This window comes from Ambystoma mexicanum, chromosome 1q, assembly GCF_040938575.1.
Source record: "Ambystoma mexicanum isolate Mex_15411 chromosome 1q, UKY_AmexF1_1, whole genome shotgun sequence".
Taxonomy (NCBI): domain Eukaryota; kingdom Metazoa; phylum Chordata; class Amphibia; order Caudata; family Ambystomatidae; genus Ambystoma; species Ambystoma mexicanum.
The window spans coordinates 1554052450-1554076417 of record NC_090922.1 but is presented as its reverse complement, the minus strand read 5'-3'; the positions used below and the strand labels follow the sequence as shown (position 1 = coordinate 1554076417).

The 23968-nt window shown below is 47.1% G+C and overlaps 1 protein-coding gene across 1 annotated transcript in view; it reads right to left on the bottom strand.

Annotated features, from left to right (window-relative positions):
- LOC138552279 (zinc finger protein 850-like) overlaps positions 1–23968 on the bottom strand; it is an 83542-nt gene that overhangs the window by 45457 nt on the left and 14117 nt on the right. The window contains exon 3 of the mRNA XM_069642526.1: positions 3561–3623. The gene's annotated coding sequence lies outside the window, so the exon portion shown is untranslated. The remainder of the gene's footprint in view (positions 1–3560; positions 3624–23968) is intronic.

Genomic DNA, 23968 nt, shown 5'->3' with positions numbered 1-23968 from the left:
CTGAGCCCCCTCTGTAAAAACAGATCCCAATCTTTTTTCGCCATTTCTTTTTGGCAAGGTCCTTCTAGTTTTTGTCTCTCTGTGCCAAACCAGGTTTGGTCCCTTTGTTTCGTTGCCTTTGGCGGGCTTCAGTACTGAAGACCGCCTATGGCGCCCGAGTGTCTGGAGTGAACAGGATGCGAGGGAGGTGCCCAAAACTCCCTGTGCTTAGTCTCCTAGGAGACCCAAATGCACTCTGGCGCGATTGGCTGGCTGACTGTCCGGCAAGGACAGCCACCCTGCTGGGCGAGTGGCAGCTAGGCTGGAATGAATGAGAGGAAACTGGATAAAAGGCAAGCCTCAAGGCTTGGAAGGCAGAGTAGACCACTGGAATGAAAGAACCGAAGACTGAAGGAAGACGACTGCTGCAACTCCTGGACCGTTGGTTTGCCCGGTGAAGCCCTGCTGCAGGTTTGAATCACCTGAAACTCCCTCAACAGAGAAACCCCTTCAAGGACGACTTCTTCCTTCGAGTTGGTAGGACCAATCAACTCATAAGCCGCCTGGACACCGTCTCCATACTGGTCGAATTTTCCAGAGTGCTGAGGAAAACCGGATAGCCATTGAGAAGGACAATAGCTGGTGGGCTTTAAGGAACAGCTACCTGAAACCAAAGTTTTGCCAGCTTGTGGACCAGTCCCCGTGCAGTACAGGAGTCCCCCGAGGTCCTCCATCTTGTCCCCACGACTGAGGCTCAGGAACAGCGAGATCTGCAGGAACTGCCAGGAACAAACATCTGTGCTGCATCTTTTCTTCATTCAAAAGGTATTGTGAAAACCCAATCGAGAATGTATCTCCCGCGATGAAATTTCGTACAACTTTTGCAACTTTCAGGCCTGATCAGCCGAGTTGTTAGATGTCGCAGAGACACAGGCTTGAATGTGGACTCTCTTCTTGGTGCGGACAGAGAGTCAGTATTGCCTTTGGAGCAGGCGACAGACCAGTTTGTCAGAGGATGCACAAGAACCCCTCCATTTCCTCTCAGCCGCTCTACACTTATGTTTAACTCTAACTAGGTCCGAGTCATACCAGGAATTACACTTGGCTTTCAACTTCAAGCGGATCCTCATGACAGGGGCAAGAGCATCCAGATGACACATCTTCAGTTACGCAATTACAAACCACAGCAGAAGGTAGATCTTGTTCTTTTGTACAAATAGTAGTTTGACATCCTTTAGAGACCATAATAGATTTCCATCGAGAGGAATCCATGTAGGCTCGTGCCTCGGGGCTCAAGATGTTGTGTTTGTTATTCTGCCAAATTAAATTTGTGTCCATTTGAGCAGCCTGTTGTGAGATCTTTACATCAAGGGTTTCGTATAATTTGGCCATCGAGTGTATAGCAAGATTCATTGCATTAAGCGTTATTTCCAGCAACTTAATGGAAGACTCAGATTGGCTGTGAGACTTAGAACCCACTGAAGACTCGCGCAATTTGCATGGAATGGGAGCTGTATATGAGACTGCTAAAGCTGAATTCGACTGACTTAGGTCAGGGAAAAGGTCGGGCGTACCAGAAAAGTTATGAAAAGATGCATGTGCCGAGAAGCACGAGCCATTTGATTCTAGATCAATCACGGCCATGTCAATTGGTTCAAATTGTTTTTGTTCATTGCCGACAGATTGTGCCAGAGCAGATAAAGCATTGCATAGAATAATACTATCGGTTAAGGAAGCATTTATATCCCAGTTTGTTTGCGAAATATTTACAATAGATGACTCCAAAGTTGTTGGGTTTGCAGAAAAGGAAGTTGCTTTTGGCGAAAGATCATCAACCCAGGGGGTCGTTTCTATGACAGGCAACAAGCCCGTTGGCAAATTTGTAAGGCCAGTATTCACGTCGGATGAAATGGACATCTGTTGATGGAAGAGTAGAGAAGAAAGCCTCAACTGACACACGCTTCATAGGGCGGATGTCCAAGAAGGTGGGTGGCAGTATTGGGGTGAGCTTGGCTTGGGGGGAAGAGAGTGAGAGATATGAGGAGAGAAGGCAGTGGTCACTCCAGAAGAGAGGAGGGGTCAGACGGATAGAGAAGGGGAGGCCAGATGAGATCAGGACATCGAGTGTGTGTCCTGCAGAGTGCGTCGGGCCAGAGGGGAGGATAGAGAGGGAGAGGGAATCGCAAAGGTCACGAAAGAGCAGAGTTGAGGGACAGGAGGAATCAAGGTGGATGTTGAGGTCACCAAGGAGGAGGAGTTGAGTGGTAGAGGTCAGGAGGGAGGAGAGGTCAGCTCACTTAGAAAGAAAAGAGGTGATTTGCCCAGGGGGGGGGGGGGTCAGTAGAAAGTACCAACAGTAAGAGTGGCTAGGAGAGATTGAGAGCCTGCAGACAAGGCATTCGAAAGAGGAGTACATCCGAGTACGAATGATAGTGGCAGGAATCCACTCGGAAAAAGATCAGGGCTACACTCCCTCTGGGCCGGGTGGATCTGTGTGCGGAGAGGATCTTGTAACCATCAGGGAGGAGAGTGTCAAAGCTTGTGACAGAGTTGGCCGTGAACCGTGTCTCCGTAACACGGAGGACATCAAGGTCCAATTCTTCAAGGAGGTGGCAGATGTCAGAGGAGTGTTTGACAGCAGAGCGAGAGTTGAGAGTGGCAAATTGAAGAAGGTTGCCGGCCTTAAAGAGCTTCTGGGGAGGGGTACAAATCAGAGGTACGCCCTGCAGCGTTGTGAAGGTAGCCTGAAGAGGGGCAGAGGAGGAGGGAAGAGTGGTGAAGTTAGCCAAGGAAGGAGAGGAGGGGATTTGCTTATGCTATGGTATGTCTATCTTCCATGTTGCTGCCATGGCATGTATTTATGCAATGGCATTTGGATCTTGCATGTAGATTCCTCTGTCTACTGTATCCATGCTTGGGCACTTAGACATTCCATGAGGCTACTAATCTGAGTTCCGTGTCTATGCTGGGGTAGATGTACCTGCTCCGAGTTCTACATCTATACTACAGCTCGTAGACCTGCTGCATACCCATCAATAGAACGGATCCTGTTCCTATGCGAGAACACAAATACTCTCATTGTGGAATGCTTATGTTGTGCTTGAAAAGCCTACTGTTCATTATTCTGTGTCCAGAATAGATGGGGGGGGGGGGGCTTATAGAGCTGTTTTTCTGATTCCAACCAGGTCAGCTTATCAAGCTATGGGCTTTGACAGAGGTGAAAGGGGGCACATTTGTCTGTATCAGCCCCTACAACATATTTCTTTTAAATTCCATTTGAATCACTGTATATGGATTCCGTGCTTTGAAATGCACATGTTTACCCCCATTTAAAGTCTTGTTAAGGGGCTGGGTTGCTCCTTATGCTTCTATATTCGGTGCGACGTGGGGCCACTTTGAACACATTTTCCAGGGCTACTTATGATTCTTAGTTCAGCGCTTGGCACAAGGGGAGGAAGAATCATAGAGAAATGGAAGAGGTAACAGGGAGGGCACGGGCAGGCAGGGCAGGAGACAAGCTGGCTCATGAGCAAAGAGCAATGTGTGCAGAGAAACATACATATATCACAGAAGTTATTTACCTTTTATGGTCTGTGCTTCTTACTTTTGCTAAACACAACGACGCACCAATAATGTATTCAACCCTGGGGAAAGCAAACATTATCATATGATTAATTCATCTACATACTGCAAGCATTTAAAATGCATAAAATAAGCAGTGTTGCATAGCAATTTGTTATGCAATTCTGTAGGTTTGCTAATCAAATGAACACTTGTGTAGCAAAGTTAGCCATTTAAGTTGGCCTCTTCAATGAAAGCACAACTTGCCCTGCAATCCTCTCTAGACCCTCTCTTCACTGTTCACTTCAAGTGCTAATGGAGGGAAAGTGAAGCAGTAATAATCTCCTCCACTCTTCAGTGCCAAAGGCATGTGTAGGAGTGCTAGGCAAGAATGTATTTTTCAAATAATTGCAAACCAGAAGTAATTGGGATGAGACTTTTATTAAGCGTTCTTTATCCTGTCTGGCAAAGACCAGTATGTGTCAACTTTATATCTTTTAAAAAAAAGAGTCATGCAATTCCATTCCTAAAATGTAAATTGTTACATAATGCATAATTATAGTATTGAAACTGTAAAACACTGCATTATCTCCATGCTTTAGAGTAAAGTTTATGTTCGTGGATCTGAATTTCATAGTGTCAACTATATCTCATTTTGTTGGGGAAGATGCATCATGTTGACGATTGAACGTTTGGAAATGTACATGATCACATGATCACATGATGAAATCCTTGTGATGGCAAACCTAGATATGTAACCTGCAGGTTGCATACATCTTGCAAATGGTACTCAACCCATAACCAAACCCATTTAAACACTTTGTATAGGCACGCTATAAATAAAATATTATATATCATACTCCTTGAGATTCTTTTATCACCCTGTTGCTTTATACCAGGGACCCTAAAAGTGAGATGACCACAAAGTACAATATTCTACCTAGTTTGGCCAGTTCTCTGCCTGCTACGCAATCCACACTTGGGCCTCATTACGACCCTGGTGCTCCCGTAATGAAGGGTGCCGGTACGGGACCGGCACCCTTCATTACGGGAGCGCCTATTACTAGGATCCCTTTGCGCGACTCGCAACAGACGTCGGGTAAACCAGACGTCCTTTCCGGGTCCTGCGAGGGTAAGAGGGAGCCAATAACGGGCCATTTCTAATGTGCCCGTTATTACCTCCCACCCCATTCCCATTGAACCCTTTGGGGGCTCGAATGGGGATGGGTTCCTGCAAGGAGGAATTACCGGGTCCTCCTATGTCGGAATGACCCAGTAAGTCCTCATTGCAGGAACCCGGTATTAGGAGTCCGGTATGAAGGCAGCCATGGCGCTAATAGCACCATGGCTACCTCCATACTCGTAATGAGGCCCTTAGTCTTTCTTTCCTCTTACATAATGAATACACACATCAAACTAAAGGATTACGCAAAGTAGTGATCAATAGTTCCATCCAGTATGTACATCCACAGATCTACTGCAATACCAAACACTGTAGTTAGCCTCTAGAGCTTGTTTTGCTTTATGATTGCATTATATATTACCAGCTGCAGGAGACAGCTGGCCAAACTGTTTTCAGAGCCCTTTTATTATATATATTTGTGCCCATTCATGCAGCTAACCTTTTACATTTCACAGACACTTGCCTATGGCTCGCAAAGTCTTTTCGCCCACTTGCGCAGTTGTGTAGATTTTTATGAAGGGCGACTAGCATTAACAAGAGATGTTTGAAACTTTTCTTTAACATTTACTTTGTTTGCAATAAATGTCAAATACAAGTTTCACTGTGCATGGCTGGCCTCTGAGTGGCAGCAGTGTGCCTAACATTAAGTGGGTTTGTAGTGACATGCACCATTTTACAGAAATCATTTTAAAATGTGTTGTCCTCCGTTGCTATGGGTCAAGTGCATTTCTCTTAGGTTTAATAGGTAAACTAAGTTACCCGACCTGCAGGTCTAGCTGAAGTTTAAAGAATTTGCCAGGCCGGACTCCTCTCACTAATGTCTTATTTCAGCGGTATGCAAAACAGCTGTATTGCTCATTTCATGTCTTGGGTACAAATAACCTCTGGTGACATTAACAGTAATAGTAAAAAATCGCTAATCAAATTGGTCTGTTTGCTAATCAAAAACATTTTGATTAGCAAACTCTGTTAATCAATTTTTGAAAACTAATGTACGCCTTGTTTTATATGATGGAGAAAATATATAATCAAATTTCCAAAGAAAGAGACGAGTATCTCATCCCCCACCATCATAACCCGTCCTCCATCATATACACTAGAGAAATGCTTAATGGAAGGGTTGCGTAGGAAAAGCAGACAAGTCAAAAGTTCGCCTAAAAAAACTTTTTTCACTACAAGAGTGTGGACTAGCCATACTGCTTTGTTTGTGCTGCACTTTCCCCATACAGCATTTGAGATGTAAATGAGCAGGAGAGAGGGCAAGAAGCCTCAGGAACACAAGCACTGCTCAGAACTTCGCAGAGTGACTGAAGATACTCGAGCTGCATCTTCACCAGCAAAGCCAGAATACAGAGCTGGTAAACAGACATACTCAGTGCTGAGAGAGGGGTCCTGTGCCTATGCTGGGGTAGATATACCTGCCCTGTGTCCTGCATCTATACTAAAGGTAGTAAACCAGCCTCTTGCCTGCTATTATTAGATCAGGCCTTGAGCCTATGCTGGGATGTACCTCCTCCGAGTGTTAGGCAGAAACCTGTGCAGTTCCCTTAGGGACCACTGCAAAACGTTTAAGACCACAGGAGTTAGCAGTAAACCCAATTGGTAGCAGTCTGTACCACCCAGATTTACCTGGTAGCTGTGGCTGAGCAGTCAGACTTCTCTCAAGAAGAGTTAGGCAGTATACAGAGCATACACAATAGGGCAGAAAAACACAGTAAAACAAGCAAACACTGACCAGAGCTTTGGTGTAAAAGATATATAATTATTTATTTAAAAACACATCTAAGAAAACACACTGGCACTAATATCATGCAAGTTCAAAACACAGTTACTAAAGTATATACACTCCCTTAAAAGATTATTAGACAAGTCTAAAGTAAAGCACCACTTATTTTCAGACAGCGGTGAGCGCTTAACGAAGATGGCACTCTAATAAATCGGTTTAAAAGGAAGAGAAAGGCAGAGCATAAATTGAAACAGATCCCAACACTTTCAGTAGAACACAACAAGATAGGAAGGCAGAATAAAACCGTGAAGTTAGAGTTCAGAAAGCCGGACCCACTTTAAGAGGATCAGAACGAAATGTGTCCAAGGTCACACGGTTTAAAAAGTGCATAAAAGTCTTGTAAAGGTTCAGAAAGAAGTTGGACCAACAGAAAGAGACCAGTTAGAAGGTTGAGTGACCAACCCAGTATAGAAGGCTAAGGAGTTACTGTCACCTTGTAGCAATCTGTAGAAAGGGAGGCCAGACGGACACAGTACCTTGAAAGGGTGAGAACGCTCCAGCGGGGGCAGTTGTTCCTGGCAGCGGTGCTTTGTCCGGGGGAAGAGAAGATCTCGTCGTGGAGGAAAGCAGGAGGTCGTTGCACTGCCAGGGAAGAAACCAGCCGCGGAGTTCTCGGGTTAAAAGGTACGGTCCTTTTATTCGCGGTTCAGTGGTAAGTGGCTATCCGGTTGCCGGGGTGCTTGGCGCGGGCAATTCGACTACTCGACGTCCTGGTAGGCGAAAAGAAGGCGAACTGGTTGTCCCCACCAGTTCAAGGGGAAGAGACTTTCCTTGACGAAGATCTCCTCTGTCGTTGGGAAGTGGTGAGACGGTTCAGCAGGGCTCTACCGGTGGTGTCGTCGTTGCAGGTCGGCTCAGCTTCTCCCTCTTTGGATTTTCAGGTCCTGTGGCGACTTCTGAAGTTCCAGTCCCCAAAGCCCTGCTTTTATGCAGAAAACCCCCATTCATTCAGCCTAGCTGTTAATCAAACATGCTAAGTGGTGAGCGGGGCGGCTCACCACTTGGGCCAATCACGCAAGAGTGCGACCTGAGTTGGCAAGGCAACTCAGTCCAAGGTGCCTAAACCCCCTCCCACACCCCCTGTGGTACCCAGACAGAGTGGCACCACTTTGGAGGGCTTCTGCGTAGAAGCCGGACAAAAGTGGAACAAAGGGCTCGACTTGGGTTTGGACTTACAGAGGCGAACACAAACGCCATTGCAAAAAGACCCTACCAGTGAATTAATATTAAATAAATAAACCAGCGGTATCTTTAATATTGCACCAAAAGTGGTGCGTTTAAAATACATGGGAAAATCCCATAGGGAATATTCTTAAGGAATATTACGCGTGGTAACCACTGCCACCAGCCAGAAACTCGACGAGGGAGGACTGCACAGTACCCCTCGAAAAACAGACCCAGGGGCAATCGAATTACCCCTACCAGTACGCCCACAATATGATGGTTTGTACTGGTTCTGTTCATAATTTGAGACTAGTAAAGCCAATGGTGACTTTACATGCCCTGGGAGACAGTAGTCAGTCCCAGGGTATGGTGTCTATGGGGGGGTGTCACCATGACACCCCTGTGTCACTGCACTGAGGGTGCTGTGTAACACACATAGTAAAAACACATGAGACCCTATGGAGTAAAAGACCCCATAGCCCATAAAACACATTGGGCCTCATTACGACCCAGGCGGTAAGGGGTTTATGGCAGCGTAAACAGCGCCGACCCTTACCGTCTGAGTACGAGGTCCCTTAGCGCCATGGCGGATTTAACACCTGCTTTTAGCAGGTGTTAAAATCCATGGCGCTAAGGGACCATGGAGTTAATTACGCCACCGTAATTTACGGTGGCGTAATTAACACCTTCCCCACTCCCATTATGCCCTATGGGGCAAAAATGGGAATGGGGAAGGGTAAATGGGGATTGGGGACTTACCGCCCCGCCAAGGTCGGAATGGGGCGGTAAGTCCGCCAACCACCATGGCGTAAACGTAGTTTACGCCATGGTGGTAAAGTCACGGCCCAGGCGGTAACTTACCGCCTGGGTCGTAATGAGGCCCATTAACAGTCAAAGGAACACCTCAAATCATGTCCAAGAGTGGGAGGAAAAGAGTCTCACTCTTGGCAGGAGAAAAAAACAAATTCCAGAAATCCAGCAAAGCTACTGGGGGACTCACTAGGTTAGGACATTCAGCCTAAACACAGAATTCTCCCTAACACCGAGTTCTACATCTATACTAAAGATAGTAAACCAGCCTCGTGCCTGCTATTATTAGATCAGGCCTTGAGCCTCTGCTCGGGTAGATGCACCTGACCTGTGTCCTTCATCTATAATAAAGGTAGTAAGCCAGCCTCGTGCATGCTATTATTAGATCAGGCCTTGAGCCTATGCTGGGGTAGATGTACCTGCCCTGTTTCCTACATCTATAATAAAGGCGCACCTGAGCGAAGTACCTGTGAAGTGCCTCTTGGCCGCTCTCCCTGCTCGTCACCTTGTGGATTACGCCATCATCACTTTGTTTAACTGGCTTATTTTGAGCAGATTAGCTCTTTAACAATTAAAGCCCCGCCTCTTTGGACGTGTTGCTACAAAAGGTAGCATGCGCGCCCACCTGCGCGCGCACTTGAGCGAAGTACCTGTGAAGTGCTGCTTGTCGCGGCATTGCAGCTAGGTCGGTTTACTTGGTCGGTACGTTCGCAAATTAGAAAATTCTTGTAGCGGTATTTGGTTCCATTTTCTTTATTTTATTTTGATATTCAAATGCAACGAGGCATTTTCACTTTGACAACCGGCATGCCTCCTCCGGTTCTCACTCAAACTAACACTGCCCTATTCAAATCACCTGTTTACGTCAGGAAAAGGGAACCCAAAAAAACATGTTCCACCCCAACTTTACGATCTATCAAGAAATCAACATCAACATTGTCTAAGCCAGCCACGAACGCGGATATACGCTCCTATTATCAGGAGTCGGACACAACCCTGTCTCTTCTCTACTCTTCCATCAACAGATGTCCATTTCATCCGACGTGAATACTGGCCTGACAAATTTGCCAACGGGCTTGTTGCCTGTCATAGAAACGACCCCCTGGGTTGATGATCTTTCGCCAAAAGCAACTTCCTTTTCTGCAAACCCAACAACTTTGGAGTCATCTATTGTAAATATTTCGCAAACAAACCGGGATATAAATGCTTCCTTAACCGATAGTATTATTCTATGCAATGCTTTATCTGCTCTGGCACAATCTGTCGGCAATGAACAAAAACAATTTGAACCAATTGACATGGCCGTGATTGATCTAGAATCAAATGGCTCGTGCTTCTCGGCACATGCATCTTTTCATAACTTTTCTGGTTCGCCTGACCTTTTTCCCTGACCCAAGTCAGTCAAATTCAGCTTTAGCAGTCTCATATACAGCTCCCATTCCACGCAAATTGCGCGAGTCTTCAGTGGGTTCTAAGTCTCGCAGCCAATCTGAGTCTTCCCTTAAGTTGCTGGAAATAACGCTTAATGCAATGAATCTTGCTTTACACTCGATGGCCAAATTATACGAAACCCTTGATGTAAAGATCTCACAACAGGCTGCTCAAATGGACACAATTTTAATTTGGCAGAATAACAAACACAACATCTTGAGCCCCGAGGCACGAGCCTACATGGATTCCTCTCGATGGAAATCTATTATGTCTCTAAAGGATGTCAAACTACTATTTGTACAAAAGAACAAGATCTACCTTCTGCTGTGGTTTGTGATTGCGTAACAGAGATGTCATCTATGTTGCCACATTTTGCAGATATTATTCAGGATGAAAATACTGAATCGCAAAGTGTGGTGCCATCAAATGTGTTAGCTGTTTGGGGACTCGTTGACAGCTCGCAATATTAAACGTGCATATACGATCTTTGATTCTGCTACTTCCAAAAATAATCATACATCACTACCTAACCAGCAGTTGAAAAAAACGAAAAATCTTAAATCTGTAAAATGTTCAACAAAAACAAAACAATTTTTCAAATCGATGAACCAACCAGTGAGAGCCTCGTCTCTAGCCTCTAAGGCCGTGACCAAGAAATATGTTCTACAAGCCCAAGCCAGAAAAAGTAATACCCTCAGCAGCGCCAATCTGAATATCCTTCCCTATGCCCCATTTGACGACCTACTGCTGAAAGAGATCCACAAACACATTTACAATCTGTTTGTGATCCACTAAAGGCTGCGCCCTCCAATAAAATGATTGCACAGCCTGTTCATGACCTCTATCGCAGGACATTAGGAAAGGAGTAGACGCATATACGCGCTGACTCGACTGCAACGAAGGTCCATGAAAATACTCTAGGCTCACAAAACACTCTGGTGCTCGAAAAAGCATATCATGTGATTCCCGTCTCCGACATAGAACGTGTGCCTGATGCCAACTCTCTGGCTTCTCTTGCACCTGCGATATTACAATTAATTGAAACTGCTCTGACAAACATTAAAGTTACAAAGAGCTCTCCACTGGTAAAGCCAGATAAAAGTCAACACATTTTGGCCAAATCAAAATCTCAACCCAATCGGACAACTAAACGTCCAGCCCCTTTTTCTCTGGTATTATCCAACAGGCCTCTTCCATACATACAATATGATTTGAACAGGCAATCAATTATGGAGATCTTTTCCGATGTTCCAGTATTAGAAGACATAGGGCCTCATTACAACCCCGGCGGTAGCCGTGCCTGTAAAACCGGCAGTTGCATCCGGGCCCGGCACCGGCAAATGGGCAATTACTGGGTCATGCCGAGTTCAGCGGATGCAGTAATTGCCCTTTCACGTGTGCCGGTACCGATAGATCCCCATTTCCATTTGAGCCCCAATGGTGCATCCGACGAGCTGTGCTCGCGGGTGCCGCTCTGCCCGCCAGGTCAGACCTGGCGGGCTGTCAGGCGCCGGCATGCACAGCTCACAGTATGGCGGTACAGTAGCAACGGTGCCGGTAGCTTACGGCACTGTTGTTACCGTACTGCCATACTTACAATGAAGCCCATTGTATCTTCAGACATAGAACTGGTTCAATTCACTCATGAAAATAAGTTAAATTCAGTAGAGATCTGGATGAAATCTCGACTAGTCCAAAACACCATATGGCTTGCAAAAACACTGTGCCGCAGTATGGACGTTACCCTGCTAGCAGGTACGTCCTCGGGTAATAACTTGAGCTCAGTATCACTTGCTTCCTCTTCAGGTCCCACACCAACAGTGCCCCTGAAACTGCGACATGAAAAACCTAATCAGTTGGGATCAAAATGTGCCTGCAAATTTAACAATCAACAGTAACTGGACCGATTACTTTTACCTCGATTACTCACCTTACTTAGTTGGAATTCTCGAGGTTTTACACATCTGCTAAATAATCATTCCATCGAGATTAGTAAATTTGATGTTGTACTTTTGCAGGAGACGTGGCTTACTTCTGTCCCCATTTGGGACAATTATGACGTACAACTCATTCTAGCCAATAAAGCCACACGTGGTAACCCACATCACGGATGTTAACTGCTGCTAAATTAAGCTTGAATTTTACATTGGAGGCCTGGGCTTCTCCCAATGCCTTACTCCAGATGACAAAACTTTGCTATTCTTGCACGTCTTATGCTCTAGTCAGTCTTTACTGGAACCCAATGGGGATATCAGATGATCGATATTTTAAAGATCTAAATCATCTGATGGATCTCATTCTTCTTGATCCGAACATCTCAGAAATCATAATAGCTGGGGTTTTGAATCTTCATTGCTTACAGAACATATCACCCAAATCTATCGGGAGATTGACAAAACGGAACCACTTTGTGAAAGAATGGAACTTTTGTAGCAGACATTCCACCTAAACCCACATGGTATAGAGGACATTATGCGGCTATCATTGACTATGTGGATTCTGCCCTCATATCTCAAGTAACAGACTTTCGAGTTCTAACAACAGATTTGAGTGACCATAATATGCTTACCATGGCATGGACTGTAGACAACTCCCAAGTCACTTACTTAACCAAACAAACACAAGGATATTTTTCACTCAACTCTAGTGGTAATAGACTACGCTGGTCAGAAACATCTTTGAAGTTGTTTAGTAATGTATGGATTGAAAGGTCTTCAAGGCCCACCTCCCCTCCATTCCCACCAGCATTCAGACTATGGGGGGGTCATTACAAGTTGGGCAGTAAGGGATACCAGGCACCATTAAGGAGACCGGTGCCGGTAATCCCTTAGCGCCCAATTCCAAGGTCCCTTAGCGGGAACCGTAAAGGACGTGTGCTCTGACCACACGTCCTTTACGGGTCCCGCTAAGGGACCAAAGCGCTAATAACGGGCCTGCTATACTCGAGCCCGTTATTAGCGCTCTCCCCATTCCCATTGAGCCCTATGTGGGCTCAAATGGGAATCGGTAATGGTTGGTTCAATGGGGGCTTAACGGTCCCTCCAGGGTCAGAATGCACCGGTAAGTCCCCATTGAACCAGACCGGTGCCGGACCCGTTATTGTAGGCAGCCATGGCACAAATAGCGCCATGGCTACCTCCAATCTCAGAATGACCCCCTATGACTCGTCCAGCAGCCACCCATTCGCCTGTGGCCAGGGATGCGGGATGACTGCGGGTTGACACATGTGGCTGCAATGCTCATCCAGTAGTATGGTAACAGACTCCATTTTGTGACACACTCAGACTCCATTTTGAACATAACTTAGGCCTCACTGGCACAAGCGGCCTGCAGGGCTGCAGCTCTCCCCTCCTGATCGCGCACAGCTAGCAAGTCAACTCCCTCGTCCTCCTCCCCCCGGCGGCCCTGCTGCAGGCCTGTTCTCATGGGAGAATAGGCGCAAACAAGTTACATGACAAACACTTTCTTTCACCTTCCGCAGTCCATCGTTGACCAGCAAATGACCGGGCCGAAGCCGGGGTTTGAGAAAAACAAGCTGTCTCCATAAAACTTGTCCTGTCCCCTCAACATATGCTGTGGATAACCCCCCAATCCTGTACCCCGTTTGAAGTGCCAGACACGTATGCCAAGCCCGTGTGCCACCCTGTTTCACCTATGCAGATAATCCCTCTTAAGGGACTATAAATTCACTTCTGTTGTTGTATACCACGAGATTGATTGCAAATAATGAAACAAGGTGACCCGCAACTATCCCCCAACTGCACAGAGAGACGCCATGAATTGTATGTTTAAGCTCCTCGCCCTCGATCAAATAGCATTGGTTGCTGTAGACTGCACAAGGCAATGTTTAATACCAATATGTACTCAATGGGCCTCATTACAAGTGAGGTGGTTAGGGGTTAACGGCGCCGGTAAATGTGCTGGCGCCGTTAACCCCATACCGCCTCATTACGAGGTTCCCTTGCGGGAACCGCTCTGGACGTCTGGTCAGACCAGACGTCCTTTGCGGATCCCGCGAGGCGATCAGCATGCTAACAGGTCCGTCATTAACGGGCCCATTGTTAGCATGCTCCCCATTCCCATTGAGCCCTATAGGGGCTCGAATGGGAATGGTCCGGGTTCCCTGAATGGGGAAATACCGGGCCCTCCAAAGGCGGAATGGCCCAGTATTTCCCCATTCAGGGACCACAGACCCGAGTTTGGAGGCAGCCATGCTGCCTCCAAACTGGTAATGAGGCCCAATGATTTTCTAAACATGTATAATTCTCTGCATGACCAATCAGCATCGCCATATGTATGGTCTTTTCATGGTATGTGGCAAAGTGTATATAGAGCAGTTTTCTCAATCGTATAATTCCTGAGTATTGAATCGTGAAACCCATGTAATAAGTGGCGTATTGTACACCCTGTTATTGTATTTACACACATACTAACCTATTCCTACCTCATATGCTCCGTGTGTGTGTCCCCTGCACAACTAAACAAGGCACGGCCAGCAGGAATACAGGGCCTCTTCTTCCCTCTCCAGCAGCACCGCATGCCAGCCCCCACCTTTCTTCCCCCCTCTAGCCAGGCAGAGATGTAAAGCCTTGGTTCTACCGGCGATGTGATGCTGTGATTGTAACCTCTCACCTCCCCCCGGAGTCTGCACCAGGTATTCACCCTCCCGTGCCCTCAGGCCCCTCGCATCCCACCGCTTCACTGATGTATATCATGTGCCCCCTGACTGGAAAGCAGTCCAGTTCACCCCAATCCTGACTGACCATGGTGGCCATATATTTACTCTTATACTAACATGCTATAGAGATGCCCCCCCCTCTGCTAGATCTAACGAAGAGAACGTGATAGATGTATCCCTGGAATGTGCCCCCTGATAAGTGTAGGGGAGGAGTGGTCCAAAAGACCCCCCCTTGCCTGCACCTCCACCCCAGGTGAGGGCCATGGCTCATCGGGCGTCCCCTCCTTACCACCAGGGCCCAGGTGGTGGATGGCTCACCTGCTGTAGACATTTCCCGCACGTATTGAATTTAGTTAGGCCTCAGAAACCATTTTGTCAACTAAAGATGGTGTGAGCTCAGCGCACTGTAGCGCGGCCCCCACCTTCGGGAAGTTTCAGTTATCCCTGTCACCGCGGCACCCTGGCAGATCCGCTGCGAGCCCGTTCCCACGAACAAGACGGACATGAGCTAGCGTAATACACTAACATTGTAACAGTTCACCTTCCGCAGTGTATCATCGGTCCCAGCATGACCCGGCCAGCAGGCCTGGGCAATGAAAAGAACAGTAAAATGGTCCTCAGATGGCAGAAAGTCTCTACATATTAGTGCCAGGACCACTTGCAAAGTATGCTTTTCTCCACAAAATCTCTTATATTACAAAAGCCTGTAAAATGTATAAACATAAGAAAGCATGCTTCCATGATATAAGCAATGGCGAGCCCACACCACTGCAGTTGGGTGCTAATAACAAAGGAGCGTTCCAGGGATCTATTTGTTACGTGTATCACTGGGAAACCTACACTCCATGGTTTTGCGCCATAACCAAACTAATGCTGCTAGAGTACACGAGAAGACAAATGTAACCATACTGTGGACTCATGTGAAGGATGCGCGAGAATGCACTTGTCATGTGTGTATGTCTAAGCCCCTTATGTGCCACCACCGTCACGTACAGTGGCGGGTCATTTTCTATGTACTCCACCAACCCGACTACTACCTCACTTACTGCAAATGTATATGCATGTAACTAAATACTGTAGTTGTTAAAACATAGTGTACGAATACGGTGCTCAGACTGGGTATAATCAAGACACATCCAGCAAAGTTTAAATGCATGTTTTGAAGTGATTTGAATAAGTATTATAGAGTGTTCAAATGTTTGTGATGTTTTTACCTAAAGTCGGCAACACACGAGGGAGATACCTTTGTGAATACGTGCAAGGCCATTCCCCCTCCCACCCTGCGAAGGCTGCCAAGACATGAGAGCAGAGGCCCGTGCTGCGCTTCCCCACCTCCCCCAACCAGACTGGAGCCGCTTCAAAGATTTGTAGCCCCCTCTGCAGCACCCAAGGCCGCGGCCCGCCACCTGCATTATTTACAGCACAGCAGTAAACCTCCGCCTGAACACACACTTCCAAAGGCGCCCCCTCGTAAACCCCACAACCCCCGGATCATCTTAGACTTATGGCCCTGTGCAATCAGGACACCCAATACTTTGACAACACACAGCGGCACATCCATAACAACTTCTAACAAGACAGGAAGACCTGTACCGCCCGTCCCAGGCCCTGAAGCTTAGCACCTCGACCTATGGCCCCGGTCAACAGGACACTGGTAACCATGTCTTGACGTATTACCATCAGACCCCTCACAAGGTGCATTCCTCCTGTGTTGCATTAACCTGTAGAATAACCTATTGGAAGATTTACTAAAGGAGATAATATTGCAATGACTGAATGACTGCGGTGTGCATGGCCTAGGGCAAATAAGTCAGGAAAAGACATTCATCTCTGACACTGGCTGCGATGGTACAACGACACCGCCCGGATGAACTCGGCCAACCCGCCAGGCCCAGCCCAACCCACGAGGCTGACCAGTGACGTCTTCCAGCCAAGGCCAACCACCTCGCAGCAGCACCTATAGCTAGTCATCGCCACCCAATCCCATTGAACTTGTGCCCCCTATAGTATGTAGGTTCTTATGACGTATTTTGTAAATATATACGCCTGTCTTTGCTATTGTCAGACAGAGCGCTCTCGGAGTTTGCAGAGTTCTTTGCATGCCATATTCTGATTGATAAACTCCCATTTAAGCTCACCCGCACTCTGTCTTGGCTTTATTCCCAATTTGGGAGAGTCCTTTACTGTCTCTCATTGCGGGGAGGATCGTGCTGGTTGGGGACGCTTGCCTTCAGTGGTGACCCCGAAAGCGTGATTTTTATTATTATTATTCTTCTTTCCCGACCTAACATTACCGTCCCCTTTTGGCACGAGAATCTCCGGTCGAAAAGGGATACGCACGGTGAGCCGGCTCCGGGAGGCTGCCCGCCAACGGCGACCGGTACACTAAGAAGTGCGCACTCAATAGAGAGAGGGTACGGGATTCCGGTTGAAAAATCCCCTTCGAGTACCGCTCGCCGGAGCCGGGGTGACTGTTGAGCTGACGGCAACACTGCCTGGACGGACCCAGTTTCGGAGACTATCGGTTCAAGACGGGCACTTGAGTATTGAGTGCGAGCGATTGTAAAGGGAGTGGGGAAAGAAGTGTAGGACAGGGAACGAAGAGGGGGTGCGCAAATCTACTAAGGATCATCCTAAACTTTCCTTGCTTTTTCTTTGCATATGGCCATTAGGATTAAGAGGTGAATAAGAGATAAAAGTGACGGGAACCTAGCTCCGAAAGGGGGTGGAAGGCGGCGCCGCATAGTGCTATCTTGACTAGTACTGGGAATATATGAAGAAGTGGAATATAAGTGTCCAGCAAAAGGGGGCACTGAGAATATATTAGTGACCGCTATTACTTCTTTCTTTTCTTTTCTTTAGGGTTAGGGGGAAAATAAAAAGTGAGATTGGCACAAACTTAGGGAGAAAGGAAGAGAGAAAGAGTCCTACTTGAAGAGGGAAGAGCAGACCAATATATATTTATATATATATGCGCATCCATATATCCGAGTAAGACCGACAGGGACAGCCGGCTAGGGAGGAAAGGGAGGGCAGCTTGAATTGTGAACAGAGTGTTACCAAGAGGTGTGTGCACCTCGTATGTGTCAGACGACAATTTGATGTTGTGAATGTGTAAAATGGTTGTAAATGTATAGTAATTGAATGGTCATGGTAAGTGTGACCGGACAGAACCTTTTGAAGACAAAAATGACACAGTGAAGTGAGTGGGTACCTTTTTGATTTCCGGGTTGATATTGTCAAAATAAATGATGGTTTGCTCTTGTATGTGCCCCCCAAAGAGAATAGAATAGAAACTGTGTACAGCCAGTTTTGTATTGTGCAGGGAGGGGGAAGAGCACAAAGGAGCCCATTATTGAATGTGAAGTAGAAAACGTAAAATAATATTGATAACACATCTACATTGTGGTTGCAGACACACAGGGACACACAAGTACTAGGAGGGCATAGAGATGGGGGCCGAAACACCCTTATCACATATTTGTAAGAATCTACCAGGGTACGCGGAGCGGATTAAGAAATATCACGACCAATGGATAACCGAGTTGAAGGGAGAGGGGTTACCCCAGATATGGGCCGAGGGAGGGTCCTTTGATAAAAGTGTTCTGGATATGGTAGCCACATGCATTTGGTTGAAATACAAGGGGAAGCATTTGCATAATAGGAGGGAATTATTGGATCTCTGGAGATTATTTGAAGAGATACCACCGCCTAAGGCACCAGCAGCAAACCCTGACCTACCATCCACCACAGACAACCCACTGATGATACAGAAAGATACTAAAGAATTGTCAAAAGTAGAGCCACCAACAGAGGTAATAAGTTTGTACCAGATATTGAACAAATCTGTGCCCGCAGAGGGGTACAGTGACCCCACTTATGTGCCTCCCCCGGCAACTACTACACCCCACCGACCAACGGCACCCCCACCATATGAAAGTACAAGGGAGCGAGCCCAGACAAGTACACAAAGGGTGGACGTAGAAAAGCTAACAGATGATTTACAATCAAGGCTCTCAATAGCGAAAGATGAGCTCTCAAGGATAAGAGACATATGTGAACAAACAGCACTTAATGCTGCAAGATCAGGGCGTACGTCTAGAGCGCCGAGTGAGAATAGAACACTTGAAGACGGGTGGAAAAAAGGTGAGATACTGTTCAGAATTGAGCAAGAACCAACGCGAATAATTGAAGTAGGGGCACAAGAGGGAGGTATCGATAATGAAGAGAGGCCTATAGGGGCCAGAGAGGAACTACTATGTGATATAAGGGACGATGTAGAAGAAAGCGACAGGTTGAGCATGGCAATGGGAGGGGGAAGTGAAGGGGTGGATGGTACATGTTCACTGAGAACACTGGATGATGAGTGGACGGGGCGATTAAGGAACAGGGTGGGGAAAATGGCATCACTGGGAACATCAGCAGCCAAAACAGGTGTAGATTCAACGACGAAAGGAAGGTTACAACTCCCATTGATACATAGGGGAGGAGGGAGGCCGAATTATATCCCATGGGCTCAGATGGATAAAGCCAATTTATTAAAACTATTGCCCCCGTTATCAGGAGGGGCAAGTAAGTGGATATATGCTTTCGAGAAACATACTGCCGGGGTACCCCTAGCAATAGGAGATGTGAAGAGCTTACTCGTATCAGCAGTGGGAGATCAGGCTGAGAGAGTATGGGGTTAAGGCCGGTTTCCCGGGAGTAACATTAGACTGTGACCGCCATGATGGGGCCTCCTTTAACACAGTGCGTGCCAGGGTGTGGGATGCCTTACGCGAAACATTCCCAGATACGCCAGACTTACAGTCAGTGATGCAGTGTACAATGAATGACGGGGAGGAGGCTATGGATTACATTTTCCGGGTCCAAGAGATGTGGAGAGCAGAAACGGGCACGCCCTGGTATCAATCGACATCTTTATTTTACTTCATTATAAAAAGAGGGCTCCCAAAGGAAGTGCAGAAGGCGCTCGACAAGATAGCAGGTATTGAAGCAAAGGGATGGCCTGAGATTCAGAGCATAATAGTACACCATTGTAAGCGAATAAAGGAAAGGGAGAAGGAGGTGGCGCAGAAAAGATTGGCAGACGAAGCGAAGTTAGTACAGACAAAGTTGGTGAAGGTTGCAGCAGCAGTAGCCGCGCTCCCACACAGCAGGGAGGGAGATGACGAGGAGGAGGGGCTAAAAGCGGTACAAGGAAGGATGGCAACTAATTGGGCAGGAACAGGACAACGGCAGTGGAACGAGCAGGAGCAAGGCGGAGGTCCGCAGTGGCAAGAGTGGACCCCTCGAGGGGGACGAGGTGGGTACAGGGGCCGTAGAGGAGGTGGGCCGGGATACGGAGGAATGGGAGGAAATGGATGGCAGGGCCCCAGAGGTGCACAAGGGAGTTGCTGGAACTGCGGAAGGTGGGGGCATTACTCTAGGGAGTGCAGAGCTAGATCCAACAACGGGTTCCAAGAGGTAGAACAATATGGCCATCCCCACCCGGGGAGCCCATATGGTCTTCCAATGGGACAACAACAACTGAGAAACCCAGGCCCAGGTAATGCTGAGCAGCAACAGGGACACCAGTATAGAACACAGAACCACCCACAAAACAATGACAATATGCAGTATACGCCAGGCAACCCTTTCGCGACAACAGCAAACGGGGCCCCCGCACCAGCACCTTACAACGGCATGTCAGTGGTTTCAGGAAGTGTCTTTAATGAAGGGGGGGGGCGATGAGACACCCCGCATAGGACAGCCCACAGAGAACACTTGCGTGTCCAGTTCTATCTACCACCTACAATGCAGCAGAGGAACCATTGGTAGGGGCGCAGATAGGAGACAAGCAGTTCATATTCATGGTTGATTCGGGAGCGGAGAAATCATGTATCAAAGAGGGCCGGTTCCCGTTATCTAACCGGAAGTTAGAGACGCAGGGGTTCTCTGGGGCTGTAATTGAAGTTCCTTACACAGAAGCTTTGGATGTAACAGTGGGGGGTAAAACTGTAAAGGCACCCTTACTGTATTATGAACATTCACCAATAAATTTGTTAGGGAGGGACCTCCTGAGTAAACTTAACATGACCATATCATTTACCGAGAGAGGAATAGTGTGTTCTACACCCGGGATATGCCCCTTGCGTGCGATGTTGGTAGTGCAAGCCTACACAACCACACAGGAAGTACGAGGGCTGCCGGAAAATGAGGAAATGTTTATTGAAGGGATAAAGACTTTGGCCCTCATAATTCCGGAACAAAGAAGAAAGGACTGGAGGATCCCAGCGGCGTTCCTCTTCCGCCCCATAGTGTGTCCCGACACAGCACCAGGATCGGTGGTATCATTAGACTTGCACGCTGTACAGGTGTCAGCGAAAAGGATCGCTGCAATTGGAATGGATAGGGAGGGATGTGAGTGGCGTACAGTACTGTGTACAAATGCCAACATCGCCCTACGAGAGTTAATAGATGAGGATCTCTTTTCAGACACAGAAGGGGATGGTGAGATAGTAATGGAAATAGCGATGCCCTGTGACATTTTGATTGAAACCAGGGAAACCCCAGTCCAATTGATGGCAGTGGTGGGAGCACCGCCGTCATTTTTTGATGACGACATGAGGCTCGTACCGAATAATTTGTGGACAACAGGCCCCCATGATGTAGGGCTGTTGCACGGAGTACAACCTGTGGTAATAAAACTAAAGCAAGGAGCAATTTTACCCCGAGTGAAACAGTATCCATTGTCCCGTGAAGCTGAAGAAGGGATAAAAGAGACGATAAACGCACTACTAGCACAAGGAATAATAGTGCCTTCAAACTCCCCATGTAACACATGTATTTATCCAATCAAAAAAGCAAAAGGAGGGTCTTGGAGGATGATACAGGACTTACGCCCCCTAAATGATGTAATTCAGAAGGAGTTCCCTCTGGTCCCGAACCCTGCATCAATATTATGCAGCATCCCGAAAGTGGCATCACATTTCACAGTAGTGGACTTGAAAAACGCATTTTTCTCAATCCCCCTGGCTGAAGAGAGCAGATACCTTACAGCATTTACACTGGGGGGTAAAAGATATGAACACTGCAGACTACCACAGGGATACTGTGAGAGCCCGAGCATATTCAACTGCATATTGCATGAAGACTTGGGAAACCTATCAGTTGAGAGTACGATTATTCAGTATGTAGACGATTTATTAGTGTGTGCACAAGACGAAGTAACATGTAGAAAGGATTCAACAACACTCCTGACTCTACTGGCCGACAAGGGGTACAAGGTAGACAAGGAGAAGTTACAGTACTGCCTGACAGAGGTCTTATACTTGGGACAGCTGATATCAAAAGATGGAAAAAGAATAATTCCCGACAGGGTAGAAGCAATAAGATCAGTAGGAGAACCCACAACAGTGAAAGACATGCAGAAATTCTTGGGGATGTGCAACTATTGCCGAGCATGGATATTAGACTATGCAGCATACACGAGGCCCCTCCTACAAGCACTCAAGGACGCACAACAGGAGAACAAAAAAATAGAATGGTCAGAAGAGATGAGCGCATCATTTCAATCATTAAAAGAGCTAATTTCAAGCGCTCCAGTACTAGCAAACCCTGATTATGGACGCGAATTTTACCTATTCTCACACTGCAAGGGAACACTCATGACAGCTGTACTGACACAAAAGACGTCCCTAGGACACAAGCCGTTGGCTTACTATAGTGGTACTTTGGATGCCGTGATGCAAGGCCATTTCGCGTGCGAGCAATCACTCGCTGCAGCCGCGTTCGCGATTGAGAAAAGTGCCACAATAGTAATGGGTTGCCCTGCGACATTGTTTGTGGAACATTCATTATTTGCAATACTTGAGAGGTCAAAAAGCACACTGACAACACAGCGGGCGACAGCCTACGGGATTATATTGTCTAGCGCCAACATCCATGTGGTGAGATGCAAGACAGTGAACCCCGCCACATTCATTACCGAAGCGTGCACACTAGAGGACATGCAGGACCACGATTGCGCAACCTACACAGGAGAAAAAGGGGAGGACACGGTGGTGTGTGAGAACGCTCTGAGCGAGGGGGAAGTGTACTTCGTGGATGGGTCTGCATCGATTGACGTGGACACGGGAGAAAAACATGTTGGTATGGCAGTAGTGAGGTTAGAAGACGGTGAGTATGAAACACTAGTACAATACCGCCTCCCATCACATTACTCCGCACAAGCAGCAGAACTGATTGCGCTCATAGAAGCACTACATGCAGCAAAGGGTTGCGCAGTGACAATATACACAGACTCAGCTTACATGACAACGACAGTACAGGTCTAGCAAGATGGGGGCGTAGGGGGTTTCGACGGGCAGACGGGACACTAGTACAGCATGCAGAATTGTTGAAAGAGTTAATTGAGGCCCTACAAAACCCTACTGCAGTAGCAATAGTAAAGTGCCAAGCACATACCTCCAACACAGACGTTGTGTCTTTGGGGAACGCGGCAGCGGAAGCTGCCGCCAAGGAGGCTTCCTATTTTCAGAAATATGACGCAGGTGAATACATGCTGCAGCATAAGAGAAACGAAGAGCCCCCAGAAGGGTATAGCATGATGCCCATATCACAAATACTAGAATTGCAGGAAGGAGCTAGTGCAGATGAAAAATTGATGTGGACAAAACGAGGGTGCAGCAAGTCGGGAACAGACTTGCTGTGGCGGCAAAATAACTCAGGGAAGGTGGTAATGCCCATCCAGTTACTAGAAATTGCGTTTCAACAACTACACTTCCCCGCACATAATACCAAACAGCACATTGCAGCAGAAATACAGGAAGAATGGTTGGTGCCCTGTCTCCAGGAGCACGTATCTCGATTAGCAATGGAATGCACAACATGTCAGATCTACAATTCAGGAATGACATTACGCACACTCCGGGGAACAATTCCTAAACCCATTGGCCCATTCAGAGAACTGAATATTGATTACGCAGACATGGGGGAAAGGTGTAATGGCGCACGGTACATGATCGTGGTTGTGTGCCCATTCTCAAGGTGGGTAGAAGCTGGACCATGTGCACGACCTGATGCCAAAAGCGCCGCCAAGTTCCTAGTGAGGGAGGTGTTCCCGCGCTGGGGAATTTGTGACGTGATCCGCTCAGACAATGGCACTCATTTTGTGAATGGACTTTTCAAGGAAGTCACTACATTATTGGGAATAAAACATAAATTGTGTTCGATTTATCATCCTCAAAGTAATGACGTAGTGGAAAAGATGAACGGACTGTTAAAAGGCAGGTTATCAAAACTATGCTTTTCATTGAAGAAGAATTGGATATACTGTCTGCCCCTTGCGCTATTTGAACTGAGAAACCAGCCAAGTAAAGACCACCATTTGTCC